General features: G+C 40.3%; 1 protein-coding gene and 1 long non-coding RNA gene across 4 annotated transcripts in view; one reads left to right on the forward strand and one right to left on the reverse strand.

The window, feature by feature from the left end:
* Window positions 1-25,594, forward strand: part of DPYD (dihydropyrimidine dehydrogenase) — a 505,368-nt gene that overhangs the window by 452,292 nt on the left and 27,482 nt on the right. The window lies entirely within an intron of this gene.
* The window catches only part of LOC309371548, a 40,822-nt gene continuing 33,603 nt past the window's right edge, over window positions 18,376-25,594 (reverse strand). For both annotated transcript variants that reach the window (XR_014169180.1, XR_014169181.1), the window contains one exon: window positions 18,376-19,685. This is a non-coding gene — a long non-coding RNA (uncharacterized lncRNA). The remainder of the gene's footprint in view (window positions 19,686-25,594) is intronic.

The raw sequence follows: 25,594 nt of genomic DNA on the forward strand, positions 1-25,594 counted from the left end.
AACAACAATTCTGAATGTTGCAGCACAACTATATATGTATTTAAGTAGTGATAATTTTTATTATATAAATAGATATGATAGATCGGTAAATAGGTAGATATAAACAACAACATACAATAGCAATATAATATAATATAATATAATTAATATAATATAATATAATATAATATAATATAATATAATAGCATTATATCTTGGGTGAGGCCATCTGAGAATCTACTGTAAACAAGCCTTGCTTTTGAAATGGTTTTGTCTAGGCAACCGCAGTGTAGTTCTTGAGTAGGACCTGCTCTCAGTCTGATCCAAAGAGTGCAAAATTCAAATGAGGTTTAATTTCTCCACCTGTCCCACTGGGGCAGGTTCTTGCCATGCTTATTTGGGAAATATGCCAGACTATTAGTATCTGTGTAGATCTGAACCTTTGCTGAATCTTGAGAGTACTTTCAGGTTGTTTTGAAACAGAAACTGTTCTTTTCCAACTTCTCTTGAAAAGCCCAGTTTCTTATGTCACATAATTAAAGATATATTCCCCTCCAAAAAAAGGGTTTAAGCAAGCAATAACTTGAAGGAGTAGATTTTTCCAACTCCTACTGTGACTATAAAGAGGTAGAAGATATTATGCTACAGGCTTTTCCCTAGATTATTCCTTATTGGACAGTTGTTTCATGACAAAAGACCCTATGATTTGATGACCGGAGGGGTCATGACAAGAATAATAATCACTGTTTTAAAGGGAGCCTGGATCTTAGTGATAAAGCATTCATCATAGCAGTCAGCTGGAATTTGCTGGTGGAAGAATTTTCTTCAATGGCAGAGAAGGGCAGTTCTTTAAATTCAGAGCAAGCTTTCAGTTTCTTTCTCTCTCCCCACACCTCAACTCTTGTTATGTCTAAAGCACTGTAGAATTGCACTAGTGAAATGCATATTCAAAATTGTCCATTGCATAAATGCACTGCAATCACTTATTATAGAATTGTTTAACTGCACTTGTAATATGGAAAGTACTTAGCACCATTTCATTTTGATTCCCGTACAAAAAACACCCTTTTGAAATGGACCATTTTTTACTTTAATTTTAGGGATGGAGGCTAACTAAACACTAAGATAATGACCAAATGGCAACTAGGGTCTAGTTTAAGCAAGGAGTTTTTTCTCCTTTTATTTAGTAACGTTTCTTAGAAGTGCTACTTTAATGTATGTTACAGTATATATTCACTCTTACTTTGACTAGCATTCTTATTTCATTGGTAATTTAGGGTTGTCTCCAGACTGTTTATGTCACGCACCAGGAAGTTAAGTTTGCACAATTAAAGTGGATTAACGTGTTATGTTGCAACAAATCCACTTTTTTAAAATACTGACTTTATATGACTAGGAAAAGGATGGGAAATGTACTAAACCCAATAGACAGATGGGAAAACTGAAAACCTCTACATAAAAAAATCAGGATGAATGTTATTCGTCATATAACATTCCCACAAATAAATTGGAACAAATGCTCAATAAACCACAGACGCCATATAACCTCTGCATAAGCTTTGTGCAAGCAAATCTGTATGAATGCTCAATAAACAGGTCATATAGAGGAGTTCTTGGGCAGGCAGTCCTCAATTGGAAAATCACTGAAGGAGGGTGGGGGGGAAGCACCAATAACTATGAAACACAATAGATGCAGAGTTTTTCTTTTCCACTGTGACAAATCTGCAAAAAATAGCTGCATTCATTGTGTTCATTTATGGCTCACTCTGTTGTCAACTAGTTATTAAGCAGAAAGGAGTTCAGAACAGACTGGGAAACAGAAGTTCTTGTTTAGAAAGAATGGTTTTAATCTACTTGTTTAGAAAGAATGATTTTAATCAAGGCTGTGTCACCATCTTAGTCATTACTCATGTGGGTTTTAGTTGATTCATTAATTAATTAATTTGCATTTGCATATAAGTAAAGCAGTAGTTCTGAAGCAAACAAAAAACAATATATATATTGTTTTTTGTATATATATTTGTAAACAATATATATATATTACATCAGGGATCAGGAATCTGTCGCCCTTCAGATTTTGGAATCTGACTCCCATCTTTCCCTCACCTGCCATGGTCTACTATGGTCAGGGATGATGAGAGTTGCAGTTCAGCAACATCTTGAAGCCCAAAGATGCTGCATCCTTGTTTTAAGTTCAGCACGTGTTTATTTCAGCAGACACCATCTTAGAAGGTGGGTTATCCTAAGTGTTCTTAGAAGGTGAAGTTTGCCATCTGCTGTTTTCAGGTGACCTTTTTAGTTGATCAGAAGTTTTGAAAGTCAATTAATTTAAACCATTACGCAACTGAACATTTTAATTATCCATGAGAGCTGTGACAAGAAGTTAACTTCCTTGTCATGCACTGTCTAATATTTCTTTTGATTGTGCATGTCCAATCTTTATTCCTCATAACAATTATTTGCTGTCTGGTACACGCGTACATCAATTAGCAGGCATCTTCCAACAGCGGTGTAGTATGGGGGGGGGGTGACACAGGTGCGGTTGCCCCAGGAGCAAAATGGTTAGGTGCACAGAATTTCAACACTCAGTGCTGCCTCAGTACAGTTGCATGCTTCCGTTGCTGGGCTCTGATGAAAGCAGCTTCTCCATGCAATCCAGCAAGTGACCCCTCCAGACAACAGAATGACTCCTTTTTTCTTATCTCCGTGGATGGGATCTCCTGGGTGACACAGACACTGTTAGGCAGTTGAATGCACATGCATACTTTGTCTCTTTCCCTCCCTCCACGCGGCCCTCCAACCCATGCTATGCCACTGTCTTCCACCAAAATAGATGTGCACATTGACCCCATATTCCCATTCCCTCACAGGCAGTTAACCTGGTGCATCCTGTACTCCAGCTCTTATACATGGAGCTGAAGAAACTCCTGCAGGCTTGTGAGTGGCCAGTTCAGGCACATCCAGGCTGCAAAATTTAGGTTGCCTTTTTGAAGGGGCTAACTTCTTGCATTGCCCAGTTTACTAAAAAATAAAATTAACATTAACAGTAGCCCTTCCGCCCCAGTAAGTGCCTAATCAACAACTCAGGGACATGTTACAGCAGTGCAGTAGCCCAGAAGATTCTGGGAAGCATCCTATTAATTTCTTGGAATCTTACTCATTCTCACTGCACTTCTGTATTTTGAAAACTGACGCTTAAAATAATTATGCCTCATCCCTGCTGACCTTATTTGCCCTTTATTCAGATCAGCGGCAGACCATTTTTAATGAAGAAAGCTCCGCGATACGCTGTGCTTTGCATCTGAGATTTTGATTGTCATATTCGTTAGAGATTTTCATGTAATTCATTGTGTAACTCAGTGACTATAAGCCATGCCTTGCATCTTCATTCTTACATAGATCATTTCCCACAACCTTCCCCTTTAACAACTGGGAATTATTTAGGGATGCTGCTCCATGCACCATATGTATGAAGGTCCCCCACCAATGGTACATAGTTTCACAGTGTGTAAATAGCAAGCGGTATTTTACTTCAGCGAAATTTAGTGTTACTTTAGGAACCCAGTATATAAGGTGTTGATTTCTAACAATCCAATTATGCAGATGTAATGGAGTGTCACTCTGTGTGTGCTACATCATGGCAGGTAACAAAAGAAGAGCACTGTTTGGGGAAAAAATAAGTAAAGAATAAGCTTTAAAACCAAAAGCGGACATTCTAACAAAACTAAGACAACCACAGTTGTAACCTAAGCAAGGAGTGGCTAAATTGTAGCCTTCCAGATGTTAGTGGACTACAACTCCCATCACCCCTGATCCTGCATTGGCTGCGCTAGCTTGGGCTAATTGGAATCCAGCAACATCTGGAGGGTCACAAAGAGGGATGAGGGGGGAAATTAAATCAGTTCTCATTTAAAGGCGAACCTAGCTAATTTGCACGTTCCACAGCAATACAAGAACTGAAACAGAGCCATCCTTTGACATTTTCAGTCCTCGGAAATTTGAAATGCTGTTCTCCAGCCCAGTTATGTGTACAAAAATCCATAAATGGTAGGGGAACATGTGCCTAAAAATGCATTCATTAGTAAAATACCATACCAAAAAAAGCAGCATACTAGTTAAAATTGCTTGGTAAATAGGTGTATGTTAGGCAAAAATCACACTCCAAGCTTTGTATATTAGAAATACACACTAAAATACTGATGACTTTTCATAGGACAAAAAAATAATAATTTGCAAATGCATGTGGATGCCAACGTTGTTACCCTTTAATGCTAGTCATAAAACCATTCGCCACAGTGTTCCTGGTTTTCTATCTGCTGGTTTTTTTGTGGTCTTTGTTAGCGTATACAGGCACATGTATATTATATAATTTGTTCTTGTTGTAAACCACCCTGGAATTAATTTTGATGAAAGGTGTCCTAATAATATATTTAATGAGTAGATAGGTGCTAATATTAATTTGAAGAATCTATTGGTCTTTTATTATTTAGTTATTCGTTCATTATTTGAACATTCATTTAATTTTATTTAATGGGGTTGGCGTAATGGTGAATAGTTTTATTCGATTTGGATATAACAGACCCACCAGGTCTCCTGTGTACCCATAAAACTGACTGTGTGACATCGCAGGGTAGTAAGAAATTACTAACTTCCTGAGAGGTTCAATAAGGGCGTGTACAAATGTGCCATTTTTTGACCAATGGAGGCCGTTTCGCTGTTTTGTAAACATGTGCATTTCTTCAGCTCCTATGCAAGCGCATAACACAAACCAGTTTAGCAGGCAGGATATAGAATGGGGAAGATGAATTTGTGGAGGTCATTTATTGGCCAATGCTATAATGTCACCAGCCCCATTACCCACTCTGATCCCTGGAGCGGCTCTGCAAGTCTTCTCAAAAATATTTGCAGGTTTATTATTTTTTAAAGATAAGTGGATAAACATGCAGACCAAGCTTTCAGCTTTAATAAAGATGAGTAGCCTGCCGAAAGCATGGAGGGCTGCTGTAGAAACTGAGAAACAGATTTATTTATTTTTTAAAGCCAGTCTCTCACTATAGGAAAAGACTCCGTGGTGACAAACATCGTCATCGCACCCCTAAACAAGGGATGATAAATCACGATACTAAATAATAGCTTAAGGTTGTTGTACATATTCCTTGACCTTTTCTCCGTTCTTCAGATCTAAGCACTCATACTGAGAAGCATGTCCTTTAGGAAATCGGTGTAACTTGCACTTTGTGTGTGTGATCGCAATATCAGTGCTGCATGAAAAGCCCAATCGCAGAGTCGGCACCTGACATTCCAGGACGGATGCCAAGGCCCCAGAGTGCTGACTCATCCTGTCACCACCTCTGACGAACCCACATGCCAACCAGCTGGGTCCACAGGCAATACTTTTAGTTTTCCTTCAATCCCCTGGTGCATGTTTAGCCTGGAGAACAGAAGATTCAGGGAAGATACGATAGCTGTCTTCAGATAGCTGTCGACCATGGGGTGATGGTTATAAACTGATTTCAGTAATTACTGTTGCAACCTATCCTGAAATTTACAGACAAAGGGCAGGCCATTATGACCAGATAAATATCCCAAGGGCTGTAAGAGACAAAACATAGGACACTGCCTTATAGTGACTCACACAATTCTTCTGTCTAGCTCAGTATTTTCTCCAGGATTTCAGGCTGGATTCTCTCCCAGCCCTGTTGTTGTTGTTTAGTCATTTAGTAGTGTCCGACTCTTCATGACCCCATGAACCAGAGCATGCCAGGCACTCCTGTCTTCTACTGCCTCCTGCAGTTTGGTCAAACTCATGTTGGTAGCTTCGAGAACACTGTCCAACCATCTCGTCCTCTGTCGTCCCCTCCTCCTTGTGCCTTGTGATCTTTCCCAACATCAGGGTCTTTTCCAGGGAGTCTTCTCTTCTCATGAGGTGGCCAAAGTAATGGAGCCTCAGCTTCAGGATCTGTCCTTCCAGTGAGCACTCAGGGCTGATTTCCTTAAGAATGGAGAGGTTTGATCTTCTTGCAGTCCATGGGACTCTCAAGAGTCTCCTCCAGCACCATAATTCAAAAGCATCAATTCTTCGGCGATCAGCCTTCTTTATGGTCCAGCTCTCACTTCCATACATCACTACTGGGAAAACCATACAGACCTTTGTTGGCAAGGTGATGTCTCTGCTTTTTAAGATGCTGTCTAGATACAGAAGCCAAGTTTCAATATAGGTCTTCTGCTGAGTCATCATCTTCTTTGGCAATCACTCGTAGCCAAGTAAGATTGTCTTCCATGAACACGGCCTTAACAATGTGTCCGTAAGTGACTATGGAGGCCAATTCTGGAGCCACACTTCCTTCCAATGTGGGGACATAGGTTTCCGGGCAGGAGTTGATCACGGTGAAGATTTGCTGAATGTGCCTTCCTCTTAGCTCATTTCTCACTTTTATCTTTCTTCAAAGTCCATGATGCCTTTGGTAGAAGCTATTTTCCCAATTGAAACTAATTGAGTAATACTTAGGTGAGTCCTGCTCAAAGGGTTGTATCCAACTAATGAGCCATGTGAGTGGAAGCCCTGTGGAAGGACTTCTGCTTGCACAATAGGGCTTTTCCTCCTCTCCACCCACTGCATGCACCCCAAAATTGGCTGCATGTGCATGTCAGGAAATCCCAGGGGGAGGAGATGAGGGACCATTCTATCTGGCTAGGTGCAGTGCTTCTACTGATGAAACATTCATCATAGTGTAGCTCTGAATTCCACTCTATGACTTGGTGGTATGCTGAATATTTATATTCAACAACATTGAATTCATGGTTAATTATTCAATTTAACTTAAATTTAATATGCAGACATGGAACGTAGGGTGCCAGGCCAGTCTGTTTGTCCATTCAGCCCCATAATGTCCACTCTGACTGGCAGTGCCTCTCCTGGGTCTCAGGCGGAAGGTCTTGCTCATCACCCAACCATTTTGACTGCAGGAACATTTCAGCTTCATCATGTATGGAGGCTCTATAAATACTTTGAGAAGTCAGGGGTGTTCATCTTGAGAGCATGATGAGCGAGTCTGTAATATCATGATTACAGTCGCATTCTTGTTGCTTCTGTGCTGTCATTCAGTAATGAACTGGCAGTGAAACAATTTGGGTTGTAAGCAACTGATGCATAACAGTCTTAACCCACGACTATCGTCAACGCTCCCAGCTCAGTCCTGCAAGAGTACTTCACATTTTCTCATCATCTCAGCCCATAAACTTATTTCCTCTTCAGCAAACACCAGATGCCACAGGAAAAAAAATATGGTAAAGTTTTCTTTATTTGATTGTGTGTGTGAATATGAATATTGAACAGAATTAAAACATTAGGCACAGAACCATTTTTGTGTGCTTATATCCAAGTTTCAGAAATACTGGAATTAGTACACACACACACACACACACACACACACAGAGAGAGAGAACATGTACACTAATAAAGCTATGAGGAAGCATTGTATGTAAGAATTTGGGATTTAAATCCAACCCAGAGAAAGGCATGGTTAAGCCCATTGATAAAAGCAACCCCATCTCTACATTGGATTTATACCTGAGCAACCCCGAGAACAGTTATTGCCTCTTCCGAATACATCCTCCTCATCATCATTTATATATATCACCCTTCATCTGAAGATAACAGAGTGGGTTATAGCTTAAAAATACAGAAAACACAGAATAATAATAATAATAATAATAATAATAATAATAATAATAATAATACAACAACAAAAACAACCCATAAACCCTCTCCCACAAACATGTTCAAAAGGCCATAGGTTGTTTAATCAGCCAAAGGCCTGGTTCAGAGGAATGTTTTTGCCTACCACGTAATCATAGCTTCCCTTGGAACAGCATCCCACAAACAGGAAGCAATTTCCCTGGTTAGTTTGCAAATTCCAAATTTCTCTGTCTCAACCTTTTAATTTTCCATTCAATTTCTTGGTTCACTAACATTGAGAATTGTGCCTGTAACATTTTTATATTTTGTTTTATTGAGTCCTTTCCAGGTTTCTTAATCAACTTTTTCATTTTTTAAACAGTTCATCCATAATTTCCTTTTTTTATCTTCTCAAATTCTTTTTTGATGCGCACTTTGCTGAATAAAAAAACCTCTCCTTACCGCTTTGCTTGTATCCCATAATATATTTAGATCTGTCCCTTTATCCAAATTCAGTTCAATTCAAAATAATCCTTCAGAATTTTTTCAGCTTTTTGCATAGTTATTTGGTTACCTTGAAGACTTTCATTTAGCTTCCACCTCAATGTGGAGTTTTCTTCTCCTTTTAACTCTAATAAAGTCTTTGCTTGTATATTCAGTAACTAATTCAGTAACTAATTTGATATCCATATTGAATTGATTCTTCCATCAGACTGATTTGGCTCCAAATAATGGGTATATTCTTTTTCAAATGGGTGTCTAAATTGCCAAACATCAATCAATTTTGAATTCTCCACCAAACTGAAGAAAGTCAGAGGTAGTCTACCTTCTTTTGAAGCCGTTTTTCTTATTGTCCTATCCATTTCTAACGAGGCTACCCCATTTAAGTCACTCATTAAAATTATTTTTTATCCATAAAATCAAACAATTTTTCTTCCAATTCTTTATAAAATTCCAACTTTTTATCATTTGGTGTCTAGATTCTCATTATCACAATTTGTTCACCTTGTAATGTTATCTCTATAGCTATCATTCTTCCGTCCTCATCTTTAAATAGCTGTTTGTCTGTAATTACATAAATTACCACACCTCGATTTTTGTGTGTTTTTTTCTTATCTGATGTTATAAAGTCCATCCCTAATCTTTTACAGTGGTACCTCTGGTTGCGAACGAGATCCATTCCAGAGCCCTGTTTGCAACATGAGCAGAATGCAACCCGCGTCTGTGGGTCATGATTCGCCACTTCTGCGCATGTGCGTGACTTCATTTTGTATTTGTCAATACTCTTCTATGTTTTCTTGCTACATGAGTTTCTTGCAAATATATAATGTCCAAATTTTCTTCTTGTAATACATGTTCAATTTTATTCCTTTTCAATTTATATAAAATAAAGTATTTATTCCTGTATAGTTTAATGGGAACTTGGTCTGGACGTAACATTTCTGGTGTAAAGTGATCTACAGGCTCACATAGTTTCAGCTAACAGATCCAGAAAGCTTGATGAACGCTGCATTCTGGCTTGAGTATATAACAACCACCCCATGTGGGTAGGCAGCCTGTCTGTTGGGTAACCATATATGCCATTTCTGATATTCACATTAAGGAGTCCTTCATAAGCTTCCAAGGAACTCCAAGGTTTTCCCATACACAGCTTGAAAGCTGCAAGCTCTTAAGTTTTGGCTATTTGCCATGTGTTCTGGACTAGTTCTCTGGAACTGGCATTTCAGAAGATGTTCAAAACTGGCTTAGTTGCCCTTTGTTGAAAACAATACATTTTTAAGTAGGTTTGGCTATGCAGCTGTGTTGGAGTTTGTGTTTGTGCTGGTCCTTGTATACTCAAGCCAAGATGGCTTTTATGGAAGCAATAAAACATCAGCTGTGATGTTCTGCATTTGATGGACTCTTGTTTAAATAATGTCCTTACCACAATGGCTCGTAGAATTGATAGCTCTCAGATAAACCAGTGACAATATGTTTAGTTTCTCTTGCTTGAAGCCTATGTTTTTTTGGACAAAGTTAAGAAAAAACGGGGCCCTTTATTTGGTGTAGAAAAGAATGCAAAATGAAAATGCAGCATTTCTGTTTGGCAAGAATTGGTTAATATGCCAGAGAAAACTTTATTGCACAAGGCTTGCATATAAATTTACACAATGAAGTGGTAAATTAAAATTGCAACATTGATTTTCCTTTTAGCTCTGCTCAGTCTGCATTTATAATGAAGGATTTATTATTTCTCTTATTTACCACCTTCTGTTAGGAAGTTGGTATGAGGTACAATGGCAAAGTGTTCAGGCCAATTAGAATAGGAGATTTAGACAAGACCAGCAAATCCAGTTGAAATATCTAAGGAGAATTATTCCTGTGTTTAAATCAGAGAAGGTCAAATGGTGGCCTGTGGACCAGATCCAAAGCCTGAGGAAAGTTCATCTGGCCCTAGTTGAATTTATGACAAAGAGTTTGGCCATTTTTTCTCTTGTATATAAAAAGAAGGTGTTTTAGCGTGATTGTTTCTAAGCGTTGTTCTCAATGCAAGCTTGATTAAATTCCTGAAATTTGCAACTCCAAGTTTCTTGCTAAATGCATATCCTTAGTTCACCCAGCTACGTGGTTCCAAATTTGGAGCTGAGGTGACCTTGTTCCACCACTTCGTACCTCTGCAGACAACATGTCTGATGCCTTAGGCCAGGCACCCCCAAACTCAGTCCTCCAGATGTTTTGGGACTACAATTCCCTTCATCCCTGACCACTGGTCCTGTTAGCTAGGGGTGGTGGGAGTTGTAGTCCCAAAACATCTGGAGGGTTGAGTTCGGGGGTGCCTGCCTTACGCCATGCTTTTTCTATGGCTCAACAGCACAGCCTACAAGCACTAGCTAGCATTTAGTGTCAAATCTGTGTGACTGGCTCTCTCATAAGTATGACAGAGTTTTGGTAGAAAGGCTACCTATCTTTCTCTTAGATGTTTCCCTTGTTGACCTCATAGTAACCCTGAGGTGAGGATGGTTGAAATCAACGCTTGAAATGAATTCAGTTCAGCTGAACAACATTCACTGGTCTAGTTCAAAAATCTCTGAACGACACCTGAAAATTGTTTTCACGATTGCTGGGTGAACTAAGTTCATTTTGGGTTAGAATTTTGACTAATTGCTAGTTCAGCTTCAGCTTCATTCCTTCACCCAACTACACTCCCCCCCCCAAAAAAAGAAATTAGAAGCTTTCATTAAAAAAGAATAATAATTTAATCAGACATCCATAAACAAAGTTCGTAAGGAAAACATGGAGGCAACATTTTTGGTCTTATTAGGCAGTTAGAGAGGTGTTGATGTTGCTAAGAATACTTTGTTGCTTAATCATGGTTGCTAATAAATCTAAAGGAAAGAATGTGAGGCATTTCCTTATCTTCCCTGCTGATGAGATTCACTCTCATCCAACAAGAATGGCTTACAGCAGTGATGGCCAAACTTGGCCCTCCAACTGTTTTGGGACTACAACTCCCATCATCCTGGTGGTCAGGGATGATGGGAATTGTAGTCCCAAAACAGCTGGAGGGCCAAGTTTGGCCATCACTGGCTTACAGTGAGAAGGGCAGATGTAAGAAAACAGTGAATGTTGCCTTCTGCCTTTAACAGCTGCGTGACTTGCACAGATTTAAATTGTAACCTTCTGAATGCTGACTTTGTTTTGCAGAGGAAATTGGGTGAACTTGAAATGAACTGGTTCATTTTGTGAAAGGGTGAACTTGATCTTGAACTAGTTCCTTTTGGAGAGGATATACTAGAACTTCCCAAGCACTGTTTGAGATGCAGGGCAAACTCTCAGGAATTATTTGTCAACTGAAAGCTTTCATGGCCCCAGTCTGCAAATGTTTTATTAAGGGCTGCAAAATGAAATGAACCTGAGAATACAAAAACCCTGTGACAAATACAGTGATGATGCAGGACCATAATTAAACATAAAAACCACTGTCCAATCAAGAGTGTGGCCTATAAAAAGAGATGTTAAGTGAAACCTTTCAGAAATTTAGAAGTTAGGCAACACTTGTATCAGAAACAACCAGAATTATATTCGTCAAATTGTCTATTATGCAATACAGGTAGGGAGAATAGGGAGGGGGTGTAAAAAAAGCACTCCAAAATTGTTTAATATTGTAGGCATAAGGTCTGCATTGATGTCCAATCTCAAGATGAACACTGCAGACTTAATTAGATTAGACTCTGCTAGATGCTGCAGATGGTGCTGTCTAGGGTTCTAAGACAGAAAAGACATGGCTGATCCACCCCCATTTTTTCAAACACAAAGTCCAGAACTTACCCAGAAACACACAAGTGCCTTATAGCCAGAACCTATGCCAGGGATGAGGAGCCTGGGGCTCATGGACTGCTGTTGGACTACCACTCCCATCATTCCTGACCATTGACCATGCTGGCTGAGGCTGATGGGAATTGGAGTCCAACAACATTTGGAGGGACACAAATGTTCCAGCCCTGCCTTTTGCGAACCTTATAGCTAAAACATAAAGCAAATGTTTTGCGCTGTTCCTTATCTTTCCATATTCCCTACAGCACTCACTTCTTTGTGTAACAGCCCACCTGATGAAGGTTTCCAGAAAACTCAAAAACTTCCTTTGTATTTTATGACAAGTTTTCTGGTTCTAATTGTAGGGATAGCTCGACTGTGGATTTGGTTTTGCTTTCCCCCTTGTGGAGTAAGGGGGATTCCTTGGTTTTTAATAAGCATTTTTAAGTATCATTCATCACTTCAGAAAGAAAAATTAAGTCCAGACATAAAATAAAAAAATACATTTCCTGCATTTTCAATGAATACTTGCTATGAAGCATTCTGTTTCTGAATATACAAGCACTGCAGGATCTCTGCAATCGCTCATCTGAAATATATTATTTGGAAGCTATTTGAGTGCAGTCAAGATGAAGATGAGACGGTCATTTTAAGCAGAGCTTCCACTGTAGCAAAAATCTCATTTTCTCTCCAGGTGAAGATAGACAGGTGGGCTAGTCTATGCTAATTTGCAGTTAAATTCAAAGACACTGCTCTAGGATTCATCCGAATAGATGCTTAGTTCTAAATATAGGAGTTGAAATCATAGTAGCAACTCACAGGATTAAAATTTTGGCAAAATTTGAGAGTAAGTGACATAAAACTTTTCAACTGATTTAAAAAAAAAAATCTCATACAATCAGCCTGTAACTTTTTACATAGTCCAATATCTGGCCACGTATTGGTTTTACTCATTGGAAAAATGTTCATAGTAGGGGTTCAGTTTGGATCTGGGTTCAGTGCTTCAGAACAGAAGATTCAGGTTGAAGCACTTGGAGGCTATGCAATTGCCTCAGGGTCCAAATTCATTTCAGAAAGAATTGAACTTTGCTTTTCTACACTCACTATTATGGGGAATAAAAAATGACTATAATGTTTCCCCCTTTTAGCAGAAGCAAATGGCATTTTCAGGCAGGCTACCCTCTCTAGAGTGGATTAAGCCTGCCAAATCACAGGCGAATACATGTAGAGTTTATTGGTAGGGAATATTAGCTTAAGGAATTGTCTCTAACTTAGGGAGCAGAAGTGGATGAAATTTGCAGCCACTGCCCCTTCTGTTGTCACTAATCTTGCTAATTTTTTCAGAAGGATAGCTCCAGTGGTTTCCCCTCAAACCCAGCCCTTACATCTCCACTAGTGGTAGCTTGAAAAGGGTGTGGGTGGGTGGGTGTGTTCCCTTGGGCAAGCAGAAATACTTGCATGGGTGGAACAGTCTGCTTTGTGCTGTGTTGAATTCCAACCCATGTGTTTTGTGTACAACTGATATCTAAATAGCAGGCATGAGAGAAGTTTCCCTGGGTAAAAAATCTGCCAAATTGCAGGCAAGTTGCTCCTGCCTGCAACTGTGCTGGTAGGTGTGCATTTGTTGGGGGAAGAACTTAAATGGCTGGTGTTGTTGGTTTCACTGCCAACACCACTGCTGTCATTGCCACTGCCAGATCCATGCCCTTTCTCCCTGGAGTTCACTGCCCACGACATGCATGAATAGCGTAAGCTCTTTGAAAATGCATGAATAGCGTAAGCTCATTTTTCCTTGGGAAAACCGTGATGGTTATAGTTAGTGATTGTTAGATAAGGGAGACATTTCATTATTTGAGGAAATAAAGAAACTTTATTATAATGCATCTTGCTTTTATCTGTCCTACGTATTATATAGTATCGTTTTATCACGTTGAAAGCTAGGCCTTGACATTTCACTATTGCTACAGGGAAGGAACATTTTAGTCTCATTTAGGTGCCAGGACCATTATTATTGTATTCATGACATGGATTTGTATAATCTTTATAATGATTTATAATGCTGTGATGATTTATCATATTTTAATGATTTGGAGTTGTCTCTAGATGTGCATCTAAAATATTTAAAACTTAATGAAAGTTCTAGAGACTTAGCAAGCACAGCGTGAACTGCGAGCAAAAGCTGGTTGGGTCGTCCCAGATTAATTACCCAGATTAATTACTTGTTCCTGTTAACTGGAATTCCTCGCAAGATGGTGTTGGGTTAAAATTCCCAGGTGTGTCCATCTAAACTACTGACACTGGGTGATTACACAGAAGCAGTGTGGTTATCATTCATGGCTCAACTGGAAAGCCTACGTGATCCCACTCATACTGCTTTCTTCTCTCCCTTTTCTTTGCATATTCCATTCAGCTATATGGTACTGCAGAAGGAGCTGGGTCTCAGTATTGTAGCCTTCTGAGTAACTGCATCCATGCTGACTCTAATTTTATTTTTATTTTTATTTTAAAAAGAAAAGGCTGGTTGGCAAAGAACAATCGACTCAGAATCAGATACCACAGTTCAATAGAGTCACTGTGGCATAGTTTTTGGGGTGTTGGACTAGAAATGCAGAGACCTGGGTTCAAATCCCCACGCAACCACTAAACTCACAGGATGACTTGGGGCCAGTCACTCTCTCCAAACCTATCCTACTTCACAGAGTTGTTGTGGGGATAAAATTGGAGGGAAGGGGGCTATGTATGCCACTTGAGTTCCTTGGAGAAAAGTGGGATATGAAAAAAATGATGATACGATACGATATATCTTTATTGTCATTGTCCCATGCAGAACAATGAAATTGAAAAACTACATAAAACTACATAAAAACTACATAACACATTCAAAAACCCCTATCTGCTGCTACTTCTGTCCCTGTACAACAGCATTTCGTATCAACTACAAATAATTCGTCCTAACAAACCATGACTCCCCTCCATCTTACATTGAAGCTGAATGAATGAATCCTTACAGTGTTTCCCAACCTTGTGCCTCCAGCTGTTTTTGAACTACAATTCCCATCATCCCTGACCACTGGTCTTGCTAGCTAGGGATGATGGGAGTTGTAGGCCAAAAACATCTGGAGGCACAAGGTTGGGAAACACTGCTTTAGCAAAAGCTGCTATATTCAGAATATATATATATATAGTATGTGTTTCCTTAAATGGCTGGGACAACAAAGGACTTTAGACCTCTGTTCCTGAGTTTATTTCTGGGCTCAGTTCTAGATGTTGATTTTTGACCCGAAAGAGCTTTGGCTTTGCACACCCAAGAGATAGTATTGTTCTCCCCTATGACACTTCCTTGGTGCGTGTTACTTGTTTAGTAACGTTACTTGCTTCATGGACTTAGGGTTGTTAAAATAAATCAAAAACAATAAATATATTTTCATTAGCTACTGTAATAAATCATAATCCTCTGCAGTTGGGAAGGCTGTAGTCAGCGATGAATTAGCTCAGGTCCCTGCTCAACCATAACCCTATCCATTTGCTCTTTGAATATAGAGTTACACTCCTCTTATTCCTTGTAAATTGCTGCATAGGGATGCATTTTTCTGATTTGCAATGAGCTCTTCAGTAGTCCCATAAAAGTGGGATAATGCATGTGCCCTATTCTTACAAACAAATTTAAATTACTCAGTTTCAGAAGGTTGGGGGCGGGGAATGATTCCATTCCCATGTGGCATCCCCGGTAAAATTTTATGGCCAAACTGCGGGAGGCAGTGGAAAACAGAAGTGCCTGGCGTGCTCTGGTCCATGGGGTCACGAAGAGTCAGACACGACTAAACAACAACAAAACAATTGTGTATCTGTATAGATAGATCTGTATAGGGTACCTGTGGTGCTCCAAATGTTGTTCAACCACAACTCTGACCACTGGGTGTGGTGGCTGGGGCTGGTGGGAGTTAGAACCCAACAACGCCTGGGGGGTTTCAGGTTCCTCATCCCAAATTTGGATGCGTAAAATATACCCCTGTTGGATGAGATCCAGCTTTCTGCTTTCAACAGTAACCAGCTAGATGCTTCCAAAAATCCACAAGCAGACTATGGAGGAAGCACCCCATCCCAGTTGCCTCCCAGTAACTGGGATTCAATGGCTTCTTGCCTCGGAACACTAAGGTTTGGTTGAGTTAAGCATATGATAGCCCTTTTCTCCATTAATTTGTCTAATCCTCCTCTAAAGCCGTAAAACAGTGGCCAGTGCCCCACATTGTGGCTGTGAATGCCATACATTTTAATATCATGGAATAATAAAAGAAGAAGTAGTATTCAAGGCAGCATATGGTCTTGCAGAATAAAACAACAAGACTTTAAAAAAAAAATCTGGAAGAATGTTTTACCTTTATAGTAGCTTCAAGATTATTCCTAATTGCTGTTATTAAAGCTTGTATTTCTGCAGAAAATGCAGATAATCATTGTGATGAATAAAATCACTATGTAGCCTGTGGGTTTTTTTATTTTATTAAAAAGATTAGGTAAAGACAATGTCAGAATCCTTTGTATTAGCTATAAGAGCTGTTGTTTAGACTAGGGCTCCTTTGTCTGCCATGAATATTTTACATTTAAATTAGAAATCTGCAAAGTTGAGGTGGAGGGATTACTGTGTATGAGAGATGAATAAGGAGCTGCATTATAGCCTTTGCAGTAAGAAGGATAAGTACCACAGTTCATCTGACATAAGAGATGGATTACAGTGAATCTGAAGTGGAAGAAGGTTTATTTAGGAATTATTAGCAATGGTTTGCATTTATGTAATCTATTAGTATAACACAAGGAGAGTTATGTGGTCCAGCAGAAGGGGGAGTTTACTTCTAGATTTATCAGAGAGATTTCCTATTTACAATGCAGCTCAGAACCTAATATATGCAAGGCACATGCTATTTCCATCTCCTTTTTTTTAAAAAAAAAAACGAAACAAAAGAATTCAACATGGGAGAGAAACAAAATTGCAACTGAATCTTCCTTTGGCTTTTCGATACCCATATATAATCTGTGTGCTTACACAAAGTGCTTGCACATACCGGTACCTCAATTGCACACTGTGCTAAATCACCAGTGCTTGCTAGAAGTTGATATTTTCCCTTTAGGGTAGTTCAAGACATAAAGTATGTGTCTCAGAGCATCTAAGCATTGTATTATCACATATTTTTAATCTTTAAAAAAGCTGCTTCGAGTACCAGGAACTGTCACTTGTACACTAATAAACTAATATAAAAGAGAGATGAGTAAACCATTATGAGAAATGCTTGGCATTTTTGTGTACCAAAGAGCCTTTCGGTGACCTCAGTAGAAGACGATATCCTAAGTAGACATTTATTAGGCCAGGCCAGAAGGAGTGGTTTTGTTTTCTAGATCTGAAATGCCTACATTTGAGATTAGATTCTGATTTTGTTTTATTTTTTACATTAAAGTGTAAATTTCAAGAAAATGTCAACCTACAGAATCCTCACAGTTCCTAAGTCGTGCTTTTCAAAACCTAAGCTAGGCTTCTTATTGATGTAGAGACCGAAGGGATAGTCCTTCATAGCCCCAGCCCCAAAATGTCAGTGCGTTAATTGGCCAACTGTGCTAGAGATATAGATCTCTAGCAGCTATCATTCTCTCCTGTTTCCCCCATGAGATTCTTATCAGATCACTTGAGAAAATGTAGTGGGAGAGGGCTGAGCTGGATTGGAGACATGGCATGAGGGAAGGGCAGCTTTATTCTTATGCCACAGCCACAATCCTAGTCAGAATCACACACCCCTTTCAATGTCAGCTACTCACAATAGGAAAGGTCATGGCTTAGTTGTGGGGTGTCTGCTTTGCATGAAGGAGGTCTCAGGTTCACTCCCCAGCATCTCCAGGTTAGGGCTGAAGGAAACCCCTGGAGAGCCACCACCAGTCATCGTAGACAATACCAAGCTAGAAGGACCAATGGTCTGACTCAGTAGAAGACTGTTTTCCATGTTCCTATTCCCCTGGCAGTGTGGAGCATCAGCTGCTATTCCACTTGTGCCTTATAGCCAAAGACCAGTGATACAGGACAACTTGGGGATGCTCACCTGGAAGCTTCCCTAGGTTGGTCCATCTAGTTTCATTTCAGTAGGACCCTGTAGGGCACTCTGCTCCTCGAGGCTTGAAGAACCCAAGAAGCTAAAACTGTCTCTGGTGAAGCTTTGCTTAAAAGGCTCCTCACCCAGCTGTGAGTGTGAAGGCCACTCCCTGCAAGACCCTTTCCCTTTCCACTTGGTCTAGGGGGCTGGGCCCAGATTCACCAGCCCTACTGAAGAGGCTCCTCATGAGGCTGGAGGAACATCGCCCAGCTGTTGTTTTATTGATTGATTTATTGAATATGCTGTAAACCGCTTTGAGATTTTTATTAAAAATATAAAGCGGTATGGGGGAAAATACACTTTTCAGAATCTGAATGGGACAGCTCATTCCAGCTCATTGGCAGAAGGCAAACTACAGTAAAACGAAAGTTGTAGTTCTACTTCCATTTGCTTTGATATTTTGTTTGGAGGTGGAACTTTTATTGCTGGGCAAAATTAATTGTTTTCACGATTCCGTAAGTTGGCCAGCAGTGCTGTTTTGTCTTTTTTCCTTTACAAGAATTTAAATCATTGTTGTAATATAAAGGGGTTTTGGTGAGCACCGAGCATGAAGGACACTTCACAAAACTGAATTATTTTCTTTATAACTTGGGATCAGAACCAAAGGGAATGGTAAACCCTTCAATAAATTAACTCGCGCTGTGTCGGCAACAGGCTTTTCCTTGCCAAAGAAAACAGCTTGAGGCAGCTAGAAGGTAGGGCTTTGAGTGGCTGGTGAAGGTTTTAGGAAACAGACATAGAATTGGAGAGGGGGGAGCAGTGTCCTTGATTTATCTGTCTGTATTAGCTAGAAGGAGAGTTGCTGTGAGCGATGCCAGCCTGAATAAATTCAAGGCTTCCTTGGCCAGGTAACCTGCCTCAGAAAACTGCCCTTATCGGAGGGGGTTCAAACAAAGTCCCCACCCTTCCCACGCCACCCATCATTGTTTGCAGCATGTGAAAAGTAGAGATTGACTCAAGGACAAAAATCTATGTCAGGCTAAAGTTTCTTCCATCTCATTTCCATGCTGGGTTTTTAATGATCGTATCCTTGAAAAGCTACTTCCCCCCCAAAAAAAAATTTGACACACGAAAATAATAAAAAGGTGGGTGGGCTTGTGAGCAATTCTGAGGTGCTCTGAGGGCTGCTGTGCTGTCATTTTTGTTGCTTTTAAAAAGCAAATTCAGCCACCAAAAATCGGTGTAGCAAGTCTTGCTGGGAGCAACGGGTCTTAATTGCATCCTGTCACATATATATTTTGGGTGCATTTAATGTCTTTTGTGCTCAGTTTCCCCCTTGGAGTCTGCAAAGTAAGTAAAATGTGTAAAAAGAACCTGAGAGCATGTGTCATCAATGCACATCTCTCCCAGCAGAACTTCCTACACTGGTTTTATAGTGTGTAGCAGCAAGACCCATTTGCAATAGCTAGCTGCTCCTAGGTGGCAGGAATCGCTTTTTAGAGAAGAGCGACAGATAACCCTCAGACCACCTTGTGTGCCATTTTGTAAGAGAGCGGGACTCCAGCAGTGCATAGATTCTCATGCTCTGATCTCCACATGGTTCCGGGCAGATCACATCAGGTGTGTCCTCTTTGGAAATACGACTTGCCAACAGTTTCTGAACTCTGTTAAATGTGAAAAAGAAAATGGACAGTGGCCATTTCTCAGTTGTATGTTTTATATGCAGTGCCACTTTTTCATTTGGCTTAATGTACAGTATGCAAAACAAAATGGTAAGCTTGCTTGTGGAAACACCCCAAGAATGATCCACAGTGTTATCTGCACACACTTTGCTAGTACAGAAGCATAGAGTCCCCCACCATATTTATTAAGGTGAGGGAAAGCAGTTACATTTTGTTGCTCTGTGGTGTTTCTTAATAGGCAGTCTGCTGTTGTCTTTGTTACAACTTTAGTCCGCTAAGCTGTCAGAATTTCTTTCCCCAAAATGGCCAGGGAGGCCTTCCTCATACATGCCCAAAAAAGTGAAAGCAAAGAACTTGCCAGTGTTTTTAATTTCTTTTTCATGCTTTGGGTAGAGTGAGACAGTAAAACGATTTTCACTTCAAAGTGTCATGAATATGATAATCTATGGAAAGAGCACAAAGCAGATGTTGTGCAGTGGAAGTGTAGCCATGTCTTACTCAGGAGTAAGCCCTGCTGGTTTCCATGGTATTTACTCCCAAGCAAGTGTGTGTAGGATTATAGCCTAAGTTAAGCACATAAGGTACTGAAGAAACCCCTGATGGATTCAAGTCTCTTCTGTTTAGAGAAGACGTTATTGTCTATTAAGTGACAGTCTGCCAGATGTTCACCAAGTAGCACAGTAATCTGTTGAAATCTTCATTGTGTGTCCCCCCCCTCCCCAAGTCAACACTCCCTACTTCCCACAACAGAGGTATATCATTCATTTTGACATCCTTGCTAATCAAGCATTTGGTTAAACACACAGTATGGTGTTTAACTCCCCTTTTTGTGTGTGTGATGAATATTACATAGCCAGAAGACCAGACCAGTTGGTCTTTTAGAACAGGAAATTTTGTTGTGCTCTAGCAAAGAATAATCCGTCAGATCTTCTTGTTTCAAAGCTGACAAATAAATCAGATCAAGATCATTGAGTGAAGTCTAAGCAAGAAGGAATAGTGTTGCCTTTAACAGATGAGCAAATGATGTGATGTTGCAGAGAGTGATGTTATCCAAGCCAAAACTTTGAGGCAGATTTGGGTGGTCCCTGTTCAAGCAAAACGTTCACGGAATGTTGAAGGCAGAAAGTATTTTTTTAAAAAAGATGAGCAAAATTTCTCAAGGGGAATGAAAGCTACACTCCCTGTTGTTTAGCTACAAGAGGATTAGATGTGTGAGGAACGTCTCCCCCCTCCCATGATACTTCATTAATCTTGTCAATATTCTTCTTACTTCCTTTGGAATCCCCACAGATGCGCTGCTATCAAAATACAACACACAAACACTGATGTTCAGTCAAACTGCTTATGGCTGCTTCACTTGCACAGAGCCCTCCTATTTTTTCCTAGGAATTGTTTTTTATAACAGCGGTGGAGAAAAAGTAGTGCTCCGAGTGTTGCCAGGCATTGGTCATGCTGGCCGGGGCTGCTGGGAATTTGAGTCCAACAAATCATGAGTATCACAGGTTCATCACTTCTGCTTCATACAGAACACAGAAGGAAAAACCTTATAAGTGGTCCATGCATCGAACTGTTCAAATTAAGTCTTGGTAAATCCACTGGTGGCATTTTAAATAATGAAATGAGTCTTTGTTCTAACCAAGTGTGCAAAAGACATGTATTTCATAAGATCATATAATGATGATGTGACTATTTCTGTGCTGTGAAGTGCCCAGAGATCTATGGATGAAAGGCGGTACAGGCAACTCCCAATTTAGGCACATCCGAAGGACGCGCCGAGCCTGGAAGCGGCTGCAAAATATCATAAAGACATCATGGAAAGGAGCAGAATGGGGGGGTGGAGTGGGCTTATGTGTGCAGGAGTCCGGCATGGAACCCCCACACAAAATGAGGGTTGCCTGTATACAAATTTAATGAATTGCATTACATTAAAAATAACATTAAAGGTAAAGGGACTCCTGACCATTAGGTCCTGTAGTGGCCGACTCTGGGGTTGCGGCCCTCATCTCGCTTTATTGGCCGAGGGAGCCGGCATACAGCTTCCGGGTCATGTGGCCAGCATGACTAAGCCGCTTCTGGCGAACCATAGCAGCACACGGAAACGTTGTTTACCTTCCCGCTGGAGCGGTACCTATTTATCTACTTGCACTTTGACATGCTTTCGAACTGCTAGGTGGGCAGGAGCAGGGACCGAGCAACAGGAGCTCACCCCGTCGCGGGGATTCAAACCGCCGACCTTCTGATCGGCAAGTCCTAGGCTCTGTGTTTTAACCCACAGCGCCACCCGCGTCCCACAAAAATAACATTAAGGCAGTTATTATGAGGTCTGGAAAAAAATGGATTTGGATTCAGCTAAGCTACAATACAAGTGAAAGACAGTGCTAGGGCTCCCACTATTAAATGGGACTTTGCCTCTTTCCTCTTCCCTCTGGAGAACCCCCAGAACAGCATGTAAGGGGAGCAGAGGGGAAACATTTTGTCTGGCAAGCAGAAATGATTGTCATGACAGAAAGATCAGAAGAACATGGTGTTGAATTCCTCCCCAAATCATTACAAAACTCAGTGCTATTTTTCTAGGAAAAGAGGCGCCGGAACTCAACACGAACACCTCCCTCACTCTCATAGAAAGGTGACTGAGTTCCGGCAAGTTCCAGCTGAAAGAAAGCCCTGACAAAACCCATATTCTTAAAGCTGGCTGCTGCTTTGAATTTTAATCTTAAATATATCTGAGACTTGACTAAGTGCTATACTGATGCTCACTCAATATTTGATTAACGTCATGAGAGGGAAAGAGTGGGCTGTGTTTATGGACCCTGTCCTTGCATCATTGCTGCCCACACCACTGTGGGGCAGGGGAAGTCTGAAATGGAGAATCCATTGCACACATATAGGCTCCTTATGGAATTTTGAACCATGCACAATCAGGTTTCTAAACCGAGTGGGGAGCCTGCATGTGTGGAGTAGGCTCCCGCTTAAGACCTCCCCTCCAATGAATGGACTGGGTTTAGGGGGCAGAGCCAGGGAAAATACCATGGCAAGGTCAGTGAGGACAGCCCTCCTCTTACCTTTATGTAGTCGTAATCACGTGATTACTAAAAGGGCTAGTGAGACACTCTAAAGTCCTGTAATCTTGGAAGCAGAGGAAATGTTTTGCCAGGTTACTAAATACCTGCAAGTGCATTAGTTTTGCAAATATCTAGTCAGGATAAGGTACATGTATTCATCATTAAGTAATGAATTACTAGTATTATTATCTGAGAGAATTAGTATGAACTGGTCATATTACGTTCCTCAAACATGGCCAGTGTTTCTTCCATTAAAAAAAAAGATAAAGTAATTTGAAAATGAAGATATCAGGCGCCTGCTTCTCTTAGGAAAGCAGCCTCTTTTCTAGTTCATAATATGCTCAATTGGCTTTAGATTGATCTGTGAATAAATTATAATCGAAACAGGCTTATTCACCTTAAAGCTTTGCTGGCTTAAGGTTTCATTGTTGATTCATTATGTTGTCAGTTCTCTATTGGCAGTCTAATGCTTTTTATATCTAGATAGAAACAGTTCTACTGGTAGATACTGTTATCTTTAAATGAGTAGGATTTAGCTTATCCAGTGAGAACAAATTCATCAATGATGAATCCCTGGAGAAATACTGAAACAAAAATCACATGGTTGCAGGAGATTTGTACACGTCATCAGTTACAAGGTTGCTTTTGGAAGCTGAGTGCCAGAGATTTACTTTTGGATAAAAAAGGGAGGCAAGAGAAAAGCCCCGCGCTGAAACCAAAGGGACAGGGAGTTCTGCCACATTTCACACTGGGATACTTTGCCATCCTACAAATTATTCCGATCTGTACTGTCTATATCAGGGTCAGCCTGCCAGTTCTATTCAAACCCCATCATCAGAATCCAGCACCGGGTCATCTTCAAGGCCACCCCAAGACACATTGTTGCTTCAAGTGAAGGACAATGTGTGTTTCTTTCCCTTCCTCTTGCAATCCGAAGAAGAGCTCCGATGAAGTACTGAAAGGACAGCTCCATCAGGATACAGCTCGTCCCATTTCTCTTCCCAACCCTTAAAGATGTACAATAGTCTTCCTCAAAGAAAGTCACAGGTTCAAGAATGCAGACCTTATGTGGGCAAAACGTACAGCTCAACAAACAGTTCTCCTGTCAAATAGGATCAGGGATGTTGGCAGAGAGATAGATATCCCAGATACATTTCCTTTGGGGTGACTTCTCAGATGGGGGCAATATGGGGTGTGGAATATATGGCTGATCATAAAGAATTTTTCACTTTAAAGTGGGATTAAATGATCTTCAGGTGGCGATCTCACCATATGGTTGTTTTGATGGAAATGAATGTAATGTGAACAGAGGGCAGTAACCAACTAAACAGTTCCACTAGTGCCATGATATTCCCTTGCCTTTTCCTCTAACTGCATGCTTCTTGCATGCCCTATAAATCTGCTCTGGGACACTGGTACAGTGCCCACACCTGTTCCCCCTGCACACATATTCTTCTATTATTATTATTATTATTATTATTATTATTATTATGCTCATCTGACTGGGTTGCCCCAGCCACCCTGGATGACTTCCAGCAAATAAAACATCAAACATTATTCAGATGTCTTCTAAAAGTCAGATAGTTGTTTATTTCCTTGACATCTGATGGGAGAGCGTTCCACAGGGTGGGCATGACACCAAGAAGGCCCTCTGCCTGCTTCCCTGTATCTTCACTTCGCGCAGTGAGGGAACCACCAGAAGGCCTTTGGAGCTGGATCTTAGCGTCTGGGCTGAACAATGGGGGTGGAGACACTTCAAGTATTCAGGGCTCCTGAAGTATGTGATGGGGTACCATTGCATAGCACATTGCCCTGCCTATGCTACACTTTCTTAGCTGCTGGTAACTCTACCTGGAGATACCAGAGATTGAGCCTGAGACCTTCTACATGCAAAGCAGATGCTGTGTCGTGAGTTATGGTCCTCCTCCTTAGGTGGAAGATCACAATGACGTTCATGGGTTGCAAGGAACTTTAATGGATTGGTGGTGTAAAGTCATTATCTGTAGGTACTGGCGTGCTTAGAAATTGGAGCCGGCATTTATAGGTTTCTGGCTGGAAGTGGAGTATTTTGGAGCTTAGTATTCTTTCCCTTTGCTGCATTATATGAAAGAAGCCCAGAGGCTAAAGATTAAGAAGCTCAATGAGGTCAAATAGTGAAATGAATAAAATTAGCACTTTCCAGAGTTTGCTTGGAACTGGCTACCATTATAGTAACCGATCCAATATCCCTTTAAGCGCCATGTCAAAATAATCTCAGAGCATGCTTTATAAAGTTAGCTAGCAAATCCATTAGCTGTAAGGGGAAACTGATGTAAAGCATTAAGCAAATGGAGGCTTCTCACCCAAGTTCTATGAATCTTTAGTGTATAATATTCCCTGCACCATAATAATAAACATAGAGTGAATTTCATTTATTTTAATGAGTGATGTGTATTTTTATATAGCAGGACCCTAGTGATACATACCCCAAAGAAATGCAGTAACTGAGGGACAGATTATCCCACTACCAAACTTTCCAATTTTCGTTGTTGTCCATACATTGCAGTCTTTATCCATGGTTGATTGGTTTATTTGTTTTGCATCATGACTAGTGATGCCACTAAAACTCCTATCAAAAATTTTCTTGGGGGAATTGTGGCTAACTGGCTAAGAACCAAAAGGATATAAATGCACACACAACCTAGCATAATTTTTACTATTTAAAAAAAGCTTTTTTAAACAAGTTTTCATAGATTGATTAATATATGTTTTAATTGGATAAATATGCATGTGGCAATTTTAAAATGAAGAAGGTGGATAGCCTCCCGAAGCATGGGAGAAGGGCAAGAA

Source organism: Podarcis melisellensis, assembly GCF_964234715.1.
Source record: "Podarcis melisellensis genome assembly, chromosome: 6".
In the NCBI taxonomy this organism is placed as follows: Eukaryota; Metazoa; Chordata; class Lepidosauria; order Squamata; family Lacertidae; genus Podarcis; species Podarcis melisellensis.